Here is a 23,192-nt window from a genome sequence, read left to right as displayed (position 1 = left end):
TGAGGACAGGTCGTAAGTAACATTTTTTAGTCTTGTCATATCTCCCAGCTATCATTAAATGAATGGTCATTAAGTAAGGACTACCCGTATGGTTCTTCATAAGTTGGAAGGACACTCATCTGTGAATAAAGCAACATAAGCTTATATTTGCTTCAGCAATATTCTAGTTAAAGGAATCAAGCATATCATTTTGTTTAGTCCCATGGGCAACTAGTGGCTATGCTTATCACTGCGGTATTGACTCATAAAATGCAAATCCTGTAGCAAAATATGCCCAGTCTTACACAGTAAGCCATGACATTTAAAACTTCCATTTTATCTTTTTTAGAAATACTTTGATATGAAAAACATCTTACTGTTTCTGATTTTATAAGGAGAGGTTTGTATGTTAAAATGGCCACTGTCAGATTAAAGGAGTTGATGTAACTTTAAAAGAAAAAGCAAGTAACCATAGAAATGAGTTAAATGTCAATGCAAACTGGTTTTGCTCAGATTTCTTTCAAACAAGTAATTGTTTGCATTCTACAGATTCAGCTGTCAATCATGTCATGGCTAACTTGTTTTGTCTTTTTTTTTTTTAAAAAAGACAAACAGTGTAGCTTGCAAAGCAGAGGTGTTACATGGGCATATGGAGGCATGCCCATCACTACTTGCATTGCTGCATTCTGGACCAGTTGAAACTTCTGGGTGATCTCTAAGGATAGCTCCAGGTAGAGCATGTTGCAGTAGTCAGGCTGTGAGCTGGCGAGGGCATGAATGACTGTCTGAAGGGGTGCTTGATCTAGGAAAGGATGCAACTGGTGCACCATATTAAGTTGTGTAAAGACCCTCCTGGCCAGAGCTGCCACCTGCTCTTCAGGCAGGAGCTGTGAGTCCTGGAAGATCCCCAGATTGCGCACTAGCCATGAAGGGGGAAGTGCTACCCCATCCAAAGTCAAAGATGGAATATCCCCAGATCTGGGAGTTAAAACACCCACAGCCACTTGGTCTTGGTAGGATTGAGTTGGAGATGATTCCTCCCCATCCAAATCCACACAGTCTCTAGGCACTGGGACAAAACTTTGACAGCCTCCCTTGGCTAGCCTGCTGTTGAAAGATATAACTGGGTGTCATCAGCATACTGATTATACTGAGCCCCAAACTGGTGGATGACCTCATGCAGCAGTTTCATATAAATGTTGAAAAGGAGGGGAGAGAGAGTAGAACCCTGTGGCACCCCCCAACCACCACTGACTGGAACTGGCCCCAGAGAAAGGAAGAGAAATACTGTAAAATTCTGCCCCAATCCCCAACCCCAGCTCAGAAGGATACCATAGTTGACAGTACTGAAAGCTCCTGGGAGATCAAGAAGCACAAGGATGGACATACCACCTCCATCCTGGCTCTGCCACAGGTCATCAGCAAGTGTAATCAAGGCTGTCTCTGTACTAAATCCTGACTTGAAACCCGACTGATAATCTGTTTTCTCAGGTTCCTCTCATCAGCTGCAGACTGACCATCTTCTCAACAACTTTCCTCAAAAGGGGAAGGTTGGAGACTGGTTGGTAGTTGTCATAAGCTGTTGGGTCCAAGGATGGCCTCTTGAGGAAGGGGCGCACTACTACCTCTTTCAAGGCAGGAGGTTCCACCCCTTCCTCCTCCTCCTCCTGTTTTTAATCTGGTCTTCTTTATATATAACTCGAGGTGGTGAACATACTTAATACTGCTGCCTCCTTTTTTCCCCCCACAACAACAACCGTGTGAGGTGGGTTGGGCTGAGAGAGAGTTACTGGCTCAAAGTCACCCAGCCAGCTTTCATGCCTAAGGGAGGACCAGAACTCTCAGTCTCATGGCTTCTAGGCCAGTACCTTCACCACTACACCAAACTGGCTCTTCTTCAGAGAGACCGACACCACAGTCTGGACCCAACTGTGGGTCATCTCCCTGGCAATTTTCACAATCTGAGTGGGGCCCAGATCCAGTAAACAGGTGGTTGAGCTGACAGTACAGATAACCCTGTCCATTTCCTTGGGAATCACCAACTCATACTCATCCCAGTTCACCCCAGACTGTGCCCCTTATAGGCAGAACTGTTTTTTCGGGGGCGGGGGAGAGCTTGGGTGTTTAAACTCTAATATCCTCCTTTTAGGGCTTAAACTATTGTTTTAATCTCTTGCCCACTTTTTATGAGAAATGTGGTTTTCAGCAATCATGCTCAGAAGCTACCAAAAAAAAAAAAAAAAAAGGATTGCATCCTGTCTAACCCTGCTTTAAAGATGTTTGGAGCTATTCCATAATGCATGTTCTTTTCAAACTTAAGATGCAATTTGGTCTTATTCCCATGCATTATTCCTCCAAACAGAATGTAACTTTTAGGAACAGCTCAAGCTTTCGCTTTGCTAATTGCATCATGGAAGCTATATGCTTAGCCCTGTGGAGGGCATCTGTGCAAATCCCAACATACTGGCCAGCTAATCCACAGAGCAAAACCGGTATTAATTCCTTGGGGATTAAACTGTTTATATCTAAGGCTTGGAATGTAATGCCGTAATAAGTTCTGCTAGCAAATGCAGAGGCTGGGAAAGCAAAACATAGGCATTGGACCATATGAAGAAAAGATCCATCATCTTCAAAACCTTTTGTAGTGGGAGATATTTATCTAAGTAGTTTTTCATGTAGTTGTTTAGCTTTTATCATAAGCTAACTTTTAAATTATTTTTAAATGCGATTTGTTATAAATGATAGCATAAATATACTCTGATTTTATATAGTGGTTTCAAATTCCTGAATGGAAAAATCCAACTCTCCTAAATATGATTTTTAGTATAATTTTAACTCATCTTCCAAATGCTAAATACTTATCACTTCTATACAGTTAAATATGACTTCATCCAAGTAAGTCCTGCACTTAATTCTTCATGGATTCCTCAGAGTTGGAGCTACCCTCCTGTTTAACTCTTGCTTAACAAGTACATGAGGCCTCTCATCCAATGGCATAGGGTCAGATATAATCAATACACAGATGATACCCAATTGTAAATCTCAGTCTCCAGCCAACTGGGTGATGCTATCAAAGTTCTGTCCTGATGCCTGGAGGCTGTTGTGGTCTGGATGGGGTGGTATAGGTTTAGCTTCAATCCTTGCAAGGCTGAGTGGCTGTGGATTCAAGGACCCTTCATTTCTGTGGATTTTCCCTCTCTAGTTCTTGATGTTGTTATACTTCCTTAAGTGGAATTGCTGTGTAATTTGGGGTTCCTCCTGGCCTGATATTGTTGTTTGAGGAGTAACTGAAAATCGTCATCTTCTCTTAGTTTTAGTGGGATTGTAAACTATAGCAAAATCTTTAAGAAATATTTAATCAGTGTTCCAGATTGATGACTGAATGGACCCAAGACAGCTTACAGGAAGACAGAAGGAATGGGTCAAATCTGGCAGATCCTGCAAAATTTGCAACCAAGATGTGTAGTTAAGAGCAAAGTATGACTTTTATGGAGATTGTATTCATTTGTTGAGGACAATAGTATTAGTGGCTATTTGTCTTGATGGCTAAATATTACCTTCAGTACTAGAGGCAGTATGTTTCCCCATATCAATCAGTGGGGATCAGGAGTTGGAGGAAGCCTACTTGTAAGAGTCTCACAAGCATCTGATTGGCCCCTGTAGGAATATGGATGCTAGAGAAGATAAAAGTTTAGTATACTGCAGTATAGCATACTTTATCTTGCATCCTTAAAGAATTAGAAGTTTCCAGCAAAGCTCTGAGCTTATGTGATCAAGAGGCCCTGAATGAAGGTAAAAGCTGAAGCAACTAATGCATTTTCAAGTCTTTTAAAGATATTTAAAGTTTTCTAAGAATGCTAGGAAAGTTCTCATGGGTTGGTCATGGAGGCTTATAAATTTGGGGGGTTATAACAGTCTATTTTAAAGGAACAGAGTGGCCCTGTAGATTTTTAATTGGCATTTAAAAGGGTTTAACATAAGAAAGAAAAATCTGGCAGGATCAGGCCATAGGTTCAGCATTCTTGTCAGAGTTGCCCATACAATTCAAGAAGCTCATACTATATGAAGGGTGACAGTTCCCCTCCACCCCTTCCACTAGTGCTAGCCAGCAACCAGTATTTAAAGTCTTTGCCTATGAGGCCATGAACAACCTTCAGTACTGTATTATTAGCTGCTAATAGCCTGATCCTTTGTGAACCTGCCCAATTCACCTCTTAAAGCCAAACCAAGTTGACTGCCATTCACTGCTCACTCTGGGGCAGTGAATTCTGCAGACTACCCGCTGACTGAGAAGTTATTTCCTTCCGTGGGATCTGAATCTCCCCATTTTTGTTTCTGTGGATGACCTGAAGTTCTGACCCTGTGAGAAGGAGAAACACTTCTCTCCTCCCTTATCCTAACTTTTTTCAAAGTGAAGAATCCCAATTGCTGAAGTCTTTCCTTCAGACCGGTTTAGGGTTTAACTGATTTTAAATAGAAATATTCTTGCCTGTCTTTTTAATTGCATTTTAAGATTGCTGTATTTTAATTCTTATTATAATTTATTTAATGTACGGTGTTTTGCTTCCTAAAATGCAAAGGTGTTTAAATGTTTTATGAATTCACTAGAGACAATACTGTATCCTGGCTGACAAAAGTTTTGACTCACAGGAGAGAGAACTTTACTGTCTCAGCAAAACTTTTACCACCAGGGACCGTGTGGCCTTTTGCAGTCAGTGATGAGTATTGGATTCTAAGGACATAAGCAGCAGCTGCCTTATCCTGAATCAGACCAATGATCTATCTGGTTTTGTCCTGTTTGCTCCATTGATTGGAGCTGGTTCTCCTGGGTTTCATACAGAAGCCTTTCTCAGCCTTACTTGACGATGTAGGAATCGAACTTGGGATTTTTTGCATGCAAAGCACATACTCTCCCATTGTGGCCTTTGCCCAGAGCATAATAGCTTTGACTGTGTCAAAGCAGCAAACTCGGCTTAGGACACTTACTGTAAAAGGTTATCGTTTTGATAGTTCTGTAGGGGAATTGAGAGAAAAGCCACCCCACCCCCCCACCCCATCCTCTACAGTTTTTTTCCCCCCTTGGTTCCATTATAAACTCTGAAAGCAGTTCTTACACATACACAAAATTAGGGAAAGTCATGTTTCTTGGGCCCAGAATTGGCTTGAAAATCTAGGATGGCGGTGCAAGAGGGTGGCAAAGACTACATGTAATCTTACAATGAGTATTGCATACAAAAACTACAACATGCATTGCATATAAATATTACATACAGTACCACTATTCTATGACTGAAAGCTAATGGGATTTCCAGAGAGTGCATACTAGCTTTCACTAGTCACTAGAGGCCTCCTTGTTGAAAAATTGGACTTCTTCCCATTATTTTCAGAACCATGATCATTTCTGAGCTTGGGAAAGCTTGCCTATCTCTGAAGTGTAAATATAACATGTAAAATATAAAAGCAACAAATACAAGTTTGGAAACGTCCTATGCTAGTTCCCTTGTCGGAAAGAAAGTTTAAATAGATTTTTTTTGCCATTATGGGTGATATTTTTTCACTGTGTCTTTTAAAAGAAATTCTGTTGGTTTTAATTGGCTTCTGTTTTGTTTTATCTGCACTTAAACAATATTCTTTTTTGCATTTAGTTTATGGTTCTTACCTGTCATGGGCATGTTTTCATGAAAACATGATATATAAATTAAAATGGTAAAACAAAATTGTCAGGCAACTTCCTCCAGAATGGCTATTAATTTAAATAAATAGGAGGCTGCTGAGAACCATATGCTATAATTTAAGAGACCTATGTTTTGGATTTCAGTGTTTGTTTTACTTTGAAGTCTGATAGGTAAAGCAGCTTCTTAAGCTCCTAAGAGGTTTGGATAGGTTTGCATCTGTAAAAAACACAAAGAATATAACACCACTATAATGATGGAATATATGCAAAAATATGAAGGGGAAAGCCACTGAATGTCCTTAAAACTTGTTCTTCTTTGTCTGCCTGAATATACTATATTTCTTCTACATGAAACTAAAACTGCAAAATTTTGCAAGTTTGTCTGGAAACAAATCTCAGTTCAGTTTTGCTGTGTCTCTTATGTGCATTTGAGATTGGAGTCTAAATGTAATGAATGAATGGTGACCTTGTTAGCCAGTAATTGGCTCTTCTTGTTTAATATCCTAAATAGCAAAGGGCCTGCTGTACTCTACTGAGCTGTGTCCGCACTGTAGCAAAAACATGGTCTGGTCCTGCACGTAGGGCATCCCCCCCCCTTTTTCCCCCCACAATGACCAATTTTAAAATGATGCATGTCCAGAAATAAGTAAAATAGTTGAGGCAGGACCACTTTAAAAACCCTGCTGCAGAACTGGCAGTTCCACTTCCAGAACTGCAGCCCTTTCCAACGTCAAGGCTGTTTCTTTCAGCTGAATGTGCCCAATTACCTAAATGTGATATTAAACACAACGTTTCCTGAATTATTGATGATTCTGTGACTCTAGAGAAGGGAGGCTGACTGACTTACTAATTTCCTCCGGGCCTTTGTTAGAGATATCATTGCCCATACTGCATAAATAGCTGATCTAAAAACTAAAAGAGGTTGCTGTGGGGATATTTTCATGAGACTAAGTGAAGGAGATAAATCTCATTTAAATATACAGGGATACCAATTCATTCATCTCACTACTAACTTGCTTAATAACATTTCAGTGATGCCATCCAGAGGTAAAAGATGCTATGCTCTCTTCATGCTCAAGAGAAATATTCTTTTTTTCTATGTTATAGTGAATACTGTATGTGGTAAAACAAAATTAAACTCACCTTTTTAGACACTAATTGCTTTTATTCATTTGTTTTGTTATTAGGGGATATGTGGATAATTACATATTTACATACCTATCACACCCTTTTGGGGTAAGCAACGTTAGGCAAAGCACAGAAAATAGTAAGAAAAGAAAATAATAAGCAAAAGAAATATGCTAAAAAAATAATAAGCTAAAAAAATAATAAGCAAAATAAATTAAAGGCATGAGATAATAAAAAGAAAAGGAAATATAGCTAAACCCTGTGGACACCAAGCTCACTCAATAAATCTCTCCATACCTTTCTACCCTTACGAACCATCTTTGCTCCTCCACATCTATACTCCACTTCACATCTTGCCTTTTATACTTTAAACTTCTCACGTTTCTATCCTTTTATATTCAATCCATTCATTATCAGTTTATTGCTGACCTTATTTCTTCCTTCTTCTCTCACACACCCATAAATTTCCTTGTAACTCTGCTAGAGACAGTTTATATTGTGTTTTATGAAATGGTGGCAAAGGTTGAATTCCAAAACTTCTAATACTGTTGATTATTACAGTGGTGTCAGACATGGTCTAGATGACTTTTCTTCCTGACACCCAACTCATCTCCATTCCCTTTTCTCTAGAATGCCTACAAAAGAAAGAGTTGCAGTCATGTCTGTAGCAAGGAAGCATACTATTATTGCATGTATAGACCTCCCAGTGTTTTATTTTCCCTTCAAGGACCAAGCTAGATTTGAAAGGATAACCTGCTTTTAGGTTTCAATGCCACAAGCCTGTAGATAAAATTCCATGCCAATTCAAAACCATGGCAACATGAATCTCCAACAATAAGTGCCATCATATTGTGGCAGGAATTGTTCCTATGCTAGATAATCTCAACGGCTATAAAATGTCCCTATCTTTATATAGACTATGACCTTGCATGCACATATTCACTTCTCTCTGAAATACAGAAAAGCATATATTGTATATTCCTTTGCATCTTCTTGATTCTTATTCCATTTGTTAGCATGCAGTAAGTTCATACATCTATTCCATGCATATTTTCCAATTCTACAACTTTGCCAGCTGTATATGGGTTTAGACATTCTGAAATATTTAGAAACTATCATCATGGCATTCTAAAAATGATAGAGACATGTGGATTTAAGGTTAGAGATGTATGTATTCAAGGCTGCAGTGAAATGCTCATTTAAATATGAATGGCCACAATGCCAAGGGCCACAAACAATTCAAAGAATTTTGTACAGTCTCCTGGTAGTAGTGCACTGCGTAAAGTAACAGTCTGTCCATTATATTCATACTTTGATACAGAATTTATGAATTAATTTCCTGCTTCTTAGTTTGTTAGGCTGAATTATTTACCAAGGATACACTGATCATTTATGCAATCTCCAAATCTAATAATAATCACCCAAAAAACCCCACCCACTTCTCAAAAAGACACTTCACACACACACAAACATACACACATACACACAAAAACACTTCACAGAAAAAGATGTTTCCCAGATTTGCATAAATATTTAATATTTAAATTGTGAGAAAGACTCTATACAACATATCAATATCCTCCATCAGTTGCTGTCTGGGTGCTAACTCTTAAAAAAGTATGATGATTAAATTTGAAACAGTACTTTTTCATTAATGCTATTGGTACTTTAGACAGTCGCTCATGCCCTAGTCATCTCATGGTTGGATTATTGCAATGCACTCTACATGAGGCTCTCCTTGAAGACCACTCAGAAGCTACAGCTGGTCCAGAATGCAGCGGCACAGGCAATGACAGGCATGCCTCAGTATGCCCATGAAACACCAGTGCTCTACAAGCTGCACTGGTTGCCAGTAGGCTTCCAAATGTAAATCAAGGTGTGGATTATCATCTATAAAGTGCTTCATGGCATAGGGCCAGGTTATTTGAGGGACGATCTATTTCCCATAGTTTCTGCCTATCAGGTAAGAATGAACAGAGTTGGTGTGCTTCAAATCCTTTCAGTTAAACAATGCCATCTTTCAGGATCCAGGAAACATGCTTTCTGTCACGTTCTCTGGAATGATATCCCCCCAGAGATATGTGACTCTTCCACCCTAATGATGTTCCAGAAATCTTTAAAGATGTGGCTTGTTCTCCCATGTATTGGAATAGAGTAACTGTGGAGCCCTGTTGGTATTTTTACCCCTTTGGGATATTGCTGCCCAGATGCTTCAGATTTTTCCTCTATTATTTTTCTGTTTTTAAATTGTAAGCTACCCAGAGTCATTCTGGAGTTGGGTGGCCTCCAAATAATGAAGAATAGTAAAGAAACTTTTGTTAATTAGTGTAGCATAATAAAGTTACATAGAAGATTGGAAAAATTCAAGTACTGCTCTGAGTCCTTTTGGTTCTTTCTCTTTAAATAAAACTTAAAGTCAGCATTGAAATGTTGGGAGTTGGGCTTGCAGTGGATCCCCTGGGTGACAGTGGGAGGGGAAACAAAGCCAGGAGAATCCATCAATTGCATTTCTTCACTTGTCCCACATTAAAACTTTAAGGACCTCAACATTTGCCATCCTGATGCAGTTTTATCCTGATACACTATTCTCCTGTTCAAGGACTATAGATTCCATGTTCCGAATTATCCATGTGCTGTTTCACTGTTGCCTTTCACTTCAGTTTTTCTTTATTTCCTGTCAGCTTTGAAGGGCCTCTGGGGGCCTCTGAAACAGGATGTTTTTTTATAAACTAAGATATAGTATATAGTAATTCTAACTAGAAAAATTATGCACACATGGATCTTCTTATATGGACTTGAGGCCTTGAATCCAAAGGAAATGAGAATATAGTAATCTGCTGTAAATTTAGAATAGCCTTTTCATCAAGCAAATTACAACTCTGCAATCTGAAAACATCCTGTTAGCTTTTGCCCCATTGGTTTTGTAGTCTTAGAAGGCTTATTGAGTTGATGATGGCCATAAATAGCCATAAATAGTAAACATAGTTGGTTTAGTGCAGAAAACATTTATTTATTTATAGATGCACATGCACACATTTTTATGCCACCCAGCTCTCAAGATTTGGGCTAGTTTACAATCATTATAAAATAAAATCCTAATATAATTAATACCAAGTTGAAGAAGACCAGAGGTTACTACCTGGTAAGCAAACATATTGACAAGTCCTTAACTTCACTTTAAACAAACATCACTGATTTTTTAAAGCAAGGCCTTAGGTATTTCAGTTATACTCTGAGCAGGTTGCTTTGGGCTTTGATGGCATTTTAGGAACCATCCTTGCCTGTTAACTTCACTAACCTTAGGGGGGAAGGTGAGTTTCTTCCTTCCTTGCAGTTTCCTTTCTTTCCATTTTCCTTTCTACTTCTTTTTAACAGTATTTGGCTCTTGTTTACTCCACTCCAGGTCCTGATGAACTGATGCTCCAATGACATATGGCTCTCATTTGTTGGTAAAAGACAAGGCTTCCAAAAGTTCCTGTTTAACTAAAGAAAGCAGAGGGGGAAACTAGAAGCATCAGAAAGTTATGATGTAGGTATGGGAAGGCTGGATCTTTAAAACAATGCTTACTTATAACAAAATTCCTACAAAACTTAATAGAGTTTATTTTCAAGTACCTGTTCATAAGGCTTCAGCCTTAGTTCAATAGGCCTTTTGGGTAAAGATACATAGGACTGCATTATTTGTTAAGCATATTTGACTATGGAAAAATAATTACTAATTACTTTTTTTAGAATTATATTCTTTTCAGTATTAGATGCCTGAATTTTCAGTATAAATATATAAAATCACATTGCATACTTATTGAAATAAAGGGATTTGGAAGTAGGGATGGATTCTCAATGGCCCTGAGACTGAATATGCTATTGAATTCTTATCTGAGTTTCCCTAAGTGCTGAGAAATTACACTAATGTCTTTGGGTGGCCAACCCCCGAGAAATGGAGGAATTATTTTCTGCCTTGGGAGGCAGGAAAGATTAACAAGTTGTGTAAGCCTTATTTTAAGCTTAAACCACAAAAAAAGACACCTCTTGTTCCAAACTCCACCAATCTCCAAAATACAACTTCACCTGGAAATTCCAGTGCCACCTACTTACGTACCATCCTCCTTATTTACACTGGCCTTTGGCTGTACCCTTCTCCCAATTAATTTTGTAAACCAGTACAACCTTTGTCTGTCCTGGCTATCTAGGATTGGGGATGCAGCTGTAATACCAAATGTAATTTTATTAATGTTACTTTCAAATTACTTCTTGATTCATCTGAATTTCTAACTGAAAGGACAAAAGACTTCAGAACCAGGGGCTAAAATCCCCATGCAGTCATGGGGATCTTCTAATATGATTAAAATGCTGGATTCCTTATAATGATTTATACACTAACAACTTTCTTTGGGTGGCAATAGTGTTGTTTTTCATCCAATTATAAAATTTGTACGCCATAAAACTAATTTTTTTGACATGATATATATATTTCATTGTCTGTGTGCTTTTATAAAAAAGGAAACAAAGGAAAACATTAAAGCACAAACCCATTAATCATCTTTAATCAGCCCATCATTTATTGCCTTTTCAGAACTGAAAATATTTTCCTTATTATGATGATTTTATTATACTGAGGTTTCAGATGTCTTAGAAAAAGCTAATGATGGAATGTAAGAAATAAATATAGCTTATGTCTTCTTACTTACTGATGTGAATGTAGTAAGTAAATGCTATTTGTTTATAATGAACAAGGTAATTGATAAATTCTCAGCATGCTGTAATGTCTCTGAAACTTTCTTCTAGAACTGATAATCATTCATTAATAAGGGTAGCTTTCTCACAGTGTATTTATTAATGGATTATTACTTTGCTGAAGTACTTCAGAATGACTGTTATTTAAAAGTTGAAGATTTAAATTATTTTTCCAGTTTTCCCAGGGTTTTTCAATTTTTTTTGTTGCATGTTCCAGTTGGGTGCTTCAGAAAGTTTTGATGCATGACAGATACACAATTCAGAATTCTTTTTATACAGCTAATGAGTTTTCTACCTACTATTATTTGTGTAGTTCCTCTTCTACCTCAGGATCCTTTATTTCCCATTATACCTCTAATGTGGGCAAGGACTTGAAAAGGTTCTCTTAATTTTCTTTTCTTGAGCTGCTATATAATAATAATGATAATAATAATAATAATAATAATAATAATAGACGATATTTGCAGTGGTAAGAAAATACCATTTTCTGGGGAAGTTAGTTGAACAATAGATGAAAAGTCCTCTTTATTTCTGTTTGCTTAACATATTAAATGATCAAATAAAGTCCATGTAATTTGTAATATCCTTCAGCCTTTATATCAGTGCCAGGTTAAAGGTCTAACAATGTATCTCTTCTCAGTCCCTGCTTGAAATGATTCCTGAGAATCAGGATATTCCATGAGTAAGTCACACAGAAGACCATATGCTTCAGGGTAGAAACTGACTGTAGGACCTGATGGGCTTTGGTTTCTATGTGCTTCAATGTATGGGATAGTTAATGCCCATAAAGAGAAAAGCCATGAGCCAAAGGTCATAAGAGAGAAAGAACTTTACTACTTCTTTAGGAAAGAAGTTGATAATAATAATGTACAATATGGCAAGCTTTAATATAACATACCAATCTCTAAATTTAAAGCCTTAAATTTCAAACTAATCTCATACCAATACTGTGCAGGCATTGATCTCACATACTTTAGAGCACAGCTGGGGGGAAAGCTGACAAAGATGTTAAATTATTTGTGTTGGGCTCTCTACTTCTCTCTGTTCTCCTCTTATGTGTGAGGCCATGCCCTACATGTGTTTGACAGGAGTTTACATAAAGATAAACTCTGCAAGGTATACTGTACATGCAGAGATAACAGTGAAAAACAACTTTTGAGTGTTTGCCACTATGTAATATGGGGGATCTCTCCAGTGTGTGTTTCAAGAGTTTTACTTGTTAACATGGTCAACTCCCTAAGGGTTTCCTTCTATCTGAATTGTTACCTAAGGAGGACTCCCTGCTGGGCTTTGTCTAAGTTAGGACTCTGCCCTTTACTGATTTGCTATAGGAAAGCTCCACAGGGGTTATGAGCGATACATAAAGATAGGCCTGTTCTAGCCTTCTTTTTCCTGGAAAGGTAGCATTCAGGGCTAGCTGACGTAACAACCAAATGGCTGATGAGCTGGTTTTTTTGCATATGATCTTCTGACATCAGTGCATGACTCTGACTCAAGTACGTTGCCTTTCATAGTTCTAGATGAAGAATCAAAACAGTTTATCAAGTCCCTGATAGGCCAATATGCAGGGTAGATGGTCTGTAAGATTTATAGTTATAAAATGTGGGCTTTGAATTAAAAAGTGGCCAGGATTGCAGAATCTGAAGACAGAATATAACATTTTGCCACATACATTTCTTTTATTGAAAGGTTAACTACAAAATCAATACAAAGCTAGATCAAACCAATATTAAAGATAAGCCAAAAATGTATCTGTTTAGCCCTAACCTGAAACTACAGCAACTCCTGAAGTGTTCTGTAATAGACTTTTAAAATGTGCAATTCAAGGTAGTGGATATTACCTATAAAATCCTAAATGGCTCGGGGCCTGGATATCTCAGAAGCCATCAGTCCCAAATCTATTCTGCCCATCTGACCCAAATAAATAATGAGCACCTACTAAAGGTTTCCTCCTATCAAGAGTTATGAAGGGAGTGGGCATGAAGGCAGGCATTCTCTCTCTCTCTCTTTTGATGTATTTGTTTTGCTAATTATTTTAAAACACAATCAAGAATAAAGTCAGTAAAAAGGAAAGAAAATAGAAAAGAGATTTACAAGCAGTATAAAACTGAATAAAAATTTCTAAGTGACTTTAATTTGGTGCTTCATATTAAGGTGTCATGTATCAATTTAAGATTCAAAAGCATTATTAAAGTCAATTCAATCTTCAGAAATTGATAAATGTTGTCAGTATAATATGAAGCTCAAGTCAATTAAGAATTAACGAAAGTTTCTGTCTAATACAAAAATTCTATCCTAGTTTAACAAATGAAATAAAAGCCAAGATATTAAGATTTTATGTTAAGAAAAACCCACATTTTGGAAGGCAGGTGTTATCGGTGGCTGCTCCCCTTTGGAACAGCCTCTCCTCAAGGCAAGAATAGCCTCCAATCTCATGGTCTTCCAAAGTATAGTTAAAACCCAACTTTTACAGAAGGGCTTTGGGGCTTAGACTGCTTAGAAAAAGATCCATCCCGTTGCTTAGAATGGTATTGGTGTTTTATTATATTGTGTTTTGACCTTGTACAGCACCCAAAGCCTCTAAACTGATGTGGTTTATAGGTCTTATAAATAAGAAATAATACTGGCTAATTATAAAATTTGAAGTTCTGGCTTTTCTTTAGCTGTTGAATTTCATTTTCCTTTTCTCCTCAGTTCCATGATGGAAGGGGGCAAATGCCTCTGAGGATGAATAAGATTGTCTTACTGCAACTTCCATTAGCTGTTAGAACTCTTTTTTTTTAACATGAAGCCACAGTTCCAGGAGGTGCACAATATTTTTATCCTTTCCCTGTCATGCTTGATGTACTTCAGTGATAGTTATTGATTAATGCCAGCATCAAGAATATTTTAGCATAAGTGTGTTCCTTGACAGAATCAAACCTCACAGAAATTGAAGTTGACAGTCTGGAATACATTGCTAGAATATATTATATAAGGTATAAGGAACCTACCACTTCAGGGATGTCCCCCAAAGCATAGACCTTGTGGTGTAAGTTGCTTTCCTTAACTTCTGTGATTTGTAAGTAATAACTACATTCTACAGCAGCTTTTCCCATTCAGTTGCCTTCCAGAGATGTTGGGTTAAAATATCTATCATCCCCAAACCACATGAGCTATGACCATGTTGGTAGGGATAGTGGGAATTATAATTTAATATTTTGAAGGACAAACACTTTCCTTTGATTATATTCCTGGAAATATGCAGAATACAAAAAGGAATATGGAAATACTGTTTTTTAGCTTCATCTGTTGTGTTGCTGAATCTCAGAAGCTTACCTGGAAGACATTAAGATGTATCAACAGTGAACTTTCACCTGACTCTGGTTGCAAAATGAACCTCTGGCATGGAGGGCAGAGGATTCTAGCAGTGACAATGGAAAGCTTATCAGGCAGAAAACAGCTGCTAGCAGTTCTTGTATCAGGAGTGGCAGCCAGAAAGCCCTGAAAATAAAGCACTTCAGGGGCAGGTTAGAAACACTTTAAAAGTTCAGGATGGAATGAGGTTAGAGGGAGGATAAATTTTAAAAAGTGCCTCCAGGGAAAAGGAGGAATAACAATATCTCTTTTATAGTACGTGATGACTGCCCTGAACCCAGCAAGGTTGGGGATAAAAATAACTTAGAATGGTTTTGTCCAGCATAACTCTAATCCTGTGAATTTACTCTGTAATAGAAGAAATGCCTGCATACATTTGATTTAAAAATCAAAGTACCAGAGCTGGTGTTTAGATTAGTTAGCCTTAGTTATTTGAAGCAAGTATGTCTTGCTATTAATATAGTATACACAGATGTCCTCTATGTAGAAATCTTGACATATAATGATGTAACAGTAATACACACACACACACACAGAGTATACACACACACACAGATACACAGAGAGAGAGAGAGAGAGAGAGAGAAAGATGGGGAGACAGAGTGCTTTGTGTATGTGTATTGCAATATGTATGTATGAATAAATGTATGTTATGATGTAGAAATTAAATTGAAACCCACAGAGAGCAGTCTCACTTTGAAAGTATTAAATTGACCTTAGAGGAAAGATTTTATAAATTACTTTTGATATGTCTTTATGTTGCTATAAATATTCTGATCAGTCATTATTTACTTTTGACAGAAAGCTTGTTTTTGAAATGAACAGTGGTGTTAAAAGCTAAAGGTTTTGTAAAAGAATGTGGAAGTAGAAGGCTGGGGAAATCACAGTTACTCAAATTAAAAGTTAATAACCATGAAGTCTCCTTTATTATTTGTGGAAGCCAAGACATCTGTTTTTGTCCTTATGTATTCCTTATGCTCACCTAGCAGTTCGAAAACATGCAAATGTGAGTAGATCAATAGGTACCGCTTCGGCGGGAAGGTAACGGCGTTCCATGTCGTCATGCCGGCCACATGACCCGGAAGTGTCTACGGACAACGCCGGCTCTAAGGCTTAGAAATGGAGATGAGCACCGCCCCCTAGAGTCGGACACGACTGGACTTTACGTCAAGGGAAACCTTTACCTTTACTTATTCCTTATTCACAAAAACTTCTTCCTGAATAGATGTTCTGAATGCACTGAAAAATACATATCCAGAATAGTCTTGTCTCTTTTGTTTAAAGCTTTGGCCTAGTAGTGAGAATGGATTCCAAATAAAATCCTTTTCTACAGAATCTTAAGGTTTTTACTCACTTTCATTATTACTGTACTTCTGTGTAAGATGATCTGATATTGAACTGAAATGACGCTGTTGCCAAAGATGCTACTGTCAAAACATATGCTGTGCAATTATCCTTTTTGCTTCCTTAACCTAACCTTTTATGGAAGAACAAAAGTAACAAAACATAGGAAGCTTTCAAATGTCAGAAACTGATATTAGGTCTGAATCTCTTTAAAAAATTTAGTGAATGGGGTACAGTGCAAGGCATAATAACAGATTCTTCTAGAAGTAGACCAAATCTGACTGTTGAAATTCTCACCAACATCATACCTTCCTGTCATTTATTCTGCCTCCTAATCTACTGTCACAAGATGAAGCTCTCCACCATCCCAATAAGGAGAATACAAAACAATATTTTAGGCAGTGAAGAACAGGATGTTAAAGATCTTAACAATCATGCTAACCAAGCCATGGACTGCAGCAGGTTTCAAGTGTGTGTGTGTATGTGTGTGTGAATGTGTGTACACACAAATATTTGCATGTTTGCATGAAATAATGACAAGGCAGAAGGAGAGATGAGAAAAAGAAGGAGAAAAAAGGAACTTGAAAGTTACTAAAAATTTTTATACTTGTGATGAAAGGGAAGTCATTTCTTTATATATTTCTTTTCTTTTTCTTTACTATATTATTTTTTCTTTTCTATTTTTTTCTATTTTCTATTTTCTTTTTCTTTTCTACACTTTCTATTTTTTCTTTTTATTATTTTCTTTTTTTAAAGTTTGTATTAATTTTCTTTATTGTTGTAATTATAATTTTTAATAACATTACTATAAAAAAAAGAAAGTGGTAAAGAAAATACCTGTTGCCATTAATTCTAAAATTAACTAGTCGGTTTTTATCCTTGTAGTATTTTTGACAATACAATTTTGTTTGACTAGGAAAAAAAAAGCTTTAAAAGTAGTAAATTAAATAAAAACAAATGATTGCAGTAGCTTGGGCAAAAAAAGAAAACGTAAAATCTCACGCTCACAACAGCATTGGAAGGATTAAGACTGTTTTTTGTCTGTGCAAAATGGTACTGAATAATAGGTAGACAAGTCTGATCTTTAGCAAATTATATCTTTGGTTTCCTTTTTATTTATTTATTCACTTAATTCAATTTGATGTCCCCCGACTCCAGATGACTCTGGGTGGCTCACAATACCCCAAGACAAAATAGCCCTAACCCTAACAAAGGTAAACAACAACAAAACCAGACTCAGACAAAAAAAAGAAGAAAAGCAAATGGGGAACTTGGCAAGCCCCCACACATCCCACCGGCAACAGACATCCGTGAAGCAACTAGGCCCAGGGCCTGGGAGAACAGCCATATCTTTATGGCTCTTCAGAACACCAATGGGGGGCTCTATCTGGATCTCAAGGGAAACCTTGTTCCAGAGGTCAGGCCCTGTGACAGAGAAAGCATGTTTCCTGGGTCCTGATAGATGGCATTGTTTAATCAAAGGAAGATGGAGTGTGCCAACCTCGTCAATTTGAATTGGCCAGGCAGACACCATTTTTCCATTGTCAACAATCTGCCTGAAGGTTTTCATGTTTTATTTTAAGCAATAAATTGTCCGTGCGTGGGACATGAGGTGATCTGTCCTGTAAAACTGTAAGAAGTTTTGGAATTGAATCGCAGAAAGGGAACAATGGCCATCAACCGAAAGGCAGAAAAGTTACTTGTTTTATGGGAGGAGCATTCTGCTTCTGCTAGCAGTTGAATGCAATTTTGGGATTGCTAGGTTGGGAGGCAGGTAAAAAGGCAGGCAAGGGAAGAGGCAATTACAATATCTATATCTAAATACTAAATACAAGAGCCAGTTTGGTGTAGTGGTTAAGGCATCAGGCAAGAAACCGGGAGGCCGTGAGTTCTAGTCCTGCCTTAGGCACAAAGCCAGCTGGGTGACCTTGGGCCAGTCCCTCTCTCTCAGACCTAGGAGGCAGTGGCAAACCACTTCTGAAAAACCTTGCTAAGAAAACTGCAGGGACTTATCCAGGCAGTTTCTGTTAAGTGTATGGATGGTGAGCAGGAGAGAGCCCCTATCCAGGGGGGAAAACGCATGCGTAGTTTAGAGGCTTTGAACTGTCATTCAAAGAAACCCAGAACAGACAGAAGAGTATTGACACTTTTGAACTCTGGAGAAGCATTGTTGGAGAAGACTCCTGAGAATACCATGGACAGCCAGGAAAACAAGCCAATGGATCATTGAACTAATCAACCCAGAGTTCTCACTTGGACTCCATTACAGCAGCAGTGAGTGCACTGTTGGAAATGCTGAAGGACCAGATTAGGGACAGATCATCATGGAGAAAATCTATGTGGTTGCTAAGAGTCAACAACAACTTGATGGCTCATCATCACCATCATCATCAAGAATGGACAGGTATCATACAGATTCATCTTGTGCACCAGCTGCACCCATTCCTAGACTGGGAGGCTTTGCTCATGGTCACTCATGTCTTGATCACTTCCTGGTTGGACTACTGCAACCTGCTCTCCATGGGGCTGTTCTTAAGTTACAACTGGTCAAGAATGAGGGAGCGTGTGCAGTGTTGTGCGCTCTTGGTTTGCCCATCTTGCAAATCTGTTGTGCAAGCTGCAAAGGCTCCCAGTGTCTTTCCAGGTGCAATTCAATGTGCTGGTATTCATCTTTAAAGGCTTACATGGCACAGGGCCAGATTATTTGGCCTCTCTCTGAACCCTGAACGTATCTGCTTGTCCCACCATGTCAGATAGAGTGGGCACACTCCATATCCCTTCCCTTCCATGTTGCCATTTAGTGGGACCTAGGAAGTATGTCTTTTCAGTAATGGCCCCTACCCTGTGGGACACTCTTCCACCTGGGATCTGGCAGGCCACCACCCTCTTACCCTTCTGGAAGCCCATAAAGATGAAGCCTAAGAATGGTTAGGTTGGACGCATCAGAGGAGGATGCCACATTTGGTGGTTTTGCTTTTATTATGTTTTGATTTTTATTGCTATTGTGAGCTACCCAGAGATGTGCTTTCTAAGATTGCCAGCCATATAAATCTCTTAAATAAATAAGTTGATCTAATGGTGTGGTTAATTAGCAGTCTTATATGAGCAGAGAATTTTAAAAAATCATAGCATTTTCAGACATCGCTTTTGAAAGTAATCAGTCTGGCTCCTGTCTCCTCTAAAAAGAGTCCAAATTTTAGAAAGCATGTAGCTTGTAGCTTTGACATCTCTGAATGACATAAAATCATTGTTTGCTTATGTTTTGCCTTGTGCACAATGTTTTTTTTCCCTCCTTTGAGATGTATTTGTCAGGAAAGGGCACAAGACATACATCTAGAATAAATGGCTGAATCTTGAAATTAAGGCAAATTATCTTGATCTATACCTGATTTATATCTACATCTACATCTCATCTATATCTGAAAAAAATATTCTGTGCCTGATGCTAATTAGCCCCATAAAAATGAGTGGCACAGTATCAACATAGAGTAGCTTTTTCCAAACTGCTGTCCCCTAGAATTCCAAAACATCTGAATGGGATTAGATTGGGGATGGTCAACATCTAGGGAGGGAGGGAGGGTGGTGTGTGTGTGTGTGTGTGTGTGATAACAGGAAAGATAGTGTACATGGCAAGGCAAGTATAGAAAAGGGAGCCATGTGCACCAACTTGCCTGAAGTAAGGGATTGATGTCTAGGACTACCACCTTGCCTAATATAAGGCTGATATAAAGGACTGGAAGAAAGGAGGACATCAACAGAGACAATGTTCCTCCTGAGTAAGCTGCCAGGGTATTAGGACCCATCAAGAATAACAGGATTATGAAATGAATGTGAACAGTTTTCCTATTTGCGGAAAAGCAAACATTGTTGCATTCAGTTTTTTGCCATTGTTAATTTCGACTGTCTGTTTCTGGGCATGTTCTGGGTTTAGCAGCAGGGGTGTCAAAGCTTTACCCAGTGTGTGTGACAGAAATAAATATCTTTAGAAACTCAGTTCAACTGCACTCAGGAGCTTGCAGAAGAGGAATCAAAGACAAAGCTTGAATGGAGAAATTGTTTTAATAATTCACCAATCTGCTTAAAATACTTTCAAGTTATTAACAGTAGAATACCTCTAAGTACATAAATCAATCTTGAAGCAATATTATTTTTTAAAATATTAACCTTCCTCCAAATTCATTGGGATTTTTCGATTTGTTTATATCAATGTGTGACAGTTCTTTCAGGGTAATGGAGCAAATCATAGACAAGGACTCATTTTTTCCCTCCCTCTGTTTTGCAGGGCAAGATTTAATATGCAACTATAATGATTCTTTCCAAACAAAATTGAAGATGCCTACTTATTTTCTAAATCTTACCTCTTTATATATGTATCTAACAGATATATTTATATAACTATACGGAGCTTTTAACTATGCCTATCCTGTAATTTCTATGGGTTTCTATATTTATTATGCGTCTTAGTCTAATAATGTTTTTTCTATAGATTCTATGGGTTTCTGTTAACTACTCACACCTGTGTTAATTACCAGAGCTTAGCAGGGACTCTTCTTGGCAGCTTTCTTGTGTGGGGAATCTCCTCAGCCTGAGTTCTAGCCATGCCTTAGCCATCCCAAGTTTGACTGTTTTGGTTGCTGGCTGGTATTTATTCATTTGATTTATATGGCCACCCATCTCTCACAGGTCACTCTGGGCAGTGTACAAGGATTAAAAAGACAAAAACCCCATCACAATTGTAGCTGAGGTACTGCAGACACTGTATTAGTGTCTCTTAGACTCTGGCTCAGGAGGGGGAAATTTGTAATCAGCACTGATTTGGCACCTCTGGCTGCTAGGCTCTACCTCTTACTCAGTATGTAGCTACTCATGCTTCTGAATCAGTGTCTACTTTTTCCCTGCCTCTAGTCACACCCTGCATGCTGAATCCAGGCATGCGTGTCCTAACCAAGCCAACTTTTGGTGTCTTTGTTTTTCTCAGCTCTGAAATACTATACTTTTCTTCTCTCTAACACACACAGAGATGCAACCTCACCTCCCAACACACCCACTTCCAGGTCTGGAAGGCTTTATACTTTTATGCACAAGTGAGGTCCAGCTAATTCAGCTGCCTTAAAGTCCTGGAGAGAAAGAAAAGAAAAAGAGAAGGAAGGGCTTATGATGACCATTCAAGGCTCTTCTTCCACATGGTGTTTATCTGAGATGATTAGTCTGAGATATTTACATCTACAGATGCATACATGTTTTACAGTAGTTACTCCAAGATATTTAAAATAATTCAAACTCCAAATAAAATCCCAATTTTACAAGTTTTCTTAGATATATTAGACCTTAGAATATACTATATTCTTAGATATATTAGACCTATCTGAGACTTACTCTAATTAATCAAATACCCTAATATTTTACCAGATGACTGAACAGTGGATGAATTTTGGTATAGGATATTCATAATTATCTTTAAGATGTTATACATCATCAGCATATAACAATACTTTATGTTCAGTTTCAGCTTTTATACCCAGAATGTGCTTTGATTATCTGGTAAGACAGGCCAATGGTTCCAGTTATCAACTTTCATATGAGAAAAAAATATATCCTTGATAAATTCCATGTGATAACTTACTAGATAAGGCAATAATTCCATTTGTAATAATCCTGGCCAAAGGATTACAATATAATTTTATAATCCAATTAATAAATGAAGGAAATCTGTGTTTAGGCACCTGCATGATATAAGAGGTCTTTTCCATGTCCAACAAGACCACTGCAATCAATTCCCACTTTTCTGAATTTATGTCCAAAATATCAATTAATAATCTATTACTATACTATGCTTGTTATCCTTTTATAAAACCAGTTCGTGCAGGATGGACAATCAAAGATAATATTATCTGTTGTTTGCACGCTAATGTTGTTATCAAAATATTGGCATCAACACTGACCAAAGAGATTGGGAGATAGCTTGCATAATGAGCCAAATTTTTATCAGCCTTTAACGTCCCAGTTATATAAGCCTCAGTGAGGAAAAGTGGGGAGGCTTTATTCAAAAAAGCAACATTATAAACAATGTCAGTCCCCTGAAGTAGCAAAATCAGGAAACAGGTATCACTAGGGCTCTTGGAATGCACTTTAACGTGGTTGGATATTGAAGAAGATCTTGAAAGCCTATTGAAGCCCCTCTCTACTTCAACTTATACCTAATGCATTAAAGTAGAGTTACATGGGGTTTCTTACCCATATTTTCTACTTTCCCACTACTCAAATCCTCTTTCTGTAATAACGCAGCCTTCTCTTCCCCTTCCTCTGAGTCAAACCAGCATTCTGTCACATACAATATTGGAGCAAAGAAATCAGTAAAAGTCTTATACAATGATAGGAAAGCCATCTGGCCTAGAAACCTTGTTTTCATAGATTTAATAGTGATTATTACTTACTGAAGATAAAGGAGCCATTAAAGAAACAGATCATTAATTAATAATTATGTTAAAGAACAGATGATACATCAGCTGACAACACCCATTAAAATCGGGTGCTGTACTCCATTTATTGATGCTAATAAAACCACAAGAGGCGATTACTGAATTTCTAGATCGAATTAGAACTAGCAGATCCAACAAAATACAAAAACCCTAAGTTAAATGGTCTTCATACAGATATTACCTTACCTTTTGCTCAGAAACATATTTTTATTCCTCTATTCCTTCAGCTGATTCATTATCTTGCCCTGAGCAACTGGTCAAGGTCAAATCAGTATGTAATTATTGAACAGAGAAGCGAGATGGTCTGGCAAACTAAAAGTTTGTTTAACCTTTGTAATACAATAAACTTCTCAGCAGAAAGAGAGCAATACCTGGTTTTCTGGGAAAAAAAATCTCTTTGGGCATCTTGCAAAAGGTACGTAACATCAACTATTGCTTTATGTCTAAATGATGCGCAGCTTTCATAAATCTCTGGATAACAATTAAGACAGATGGCT

This window comes from Candoia aspera, chromosome 3, assembly GCF_035149785.1.
Source record: "Candoia aspera isolate rCanAsp1 chromosome 3, rCanAsp1.hap2, whole genome shotgun sequence".
Taxonomy (NCBI): domain Eukaryota; kingdom Metazoa; phylum Chordata; class Lepidosauria; order Squamata; family Boidae; genus Candoia; species Candoia aspera.
The sequence above is the reverse complement of the archived record's forward strand: the minus strand, read 5'-3'. Positions refer to the sequence as shown.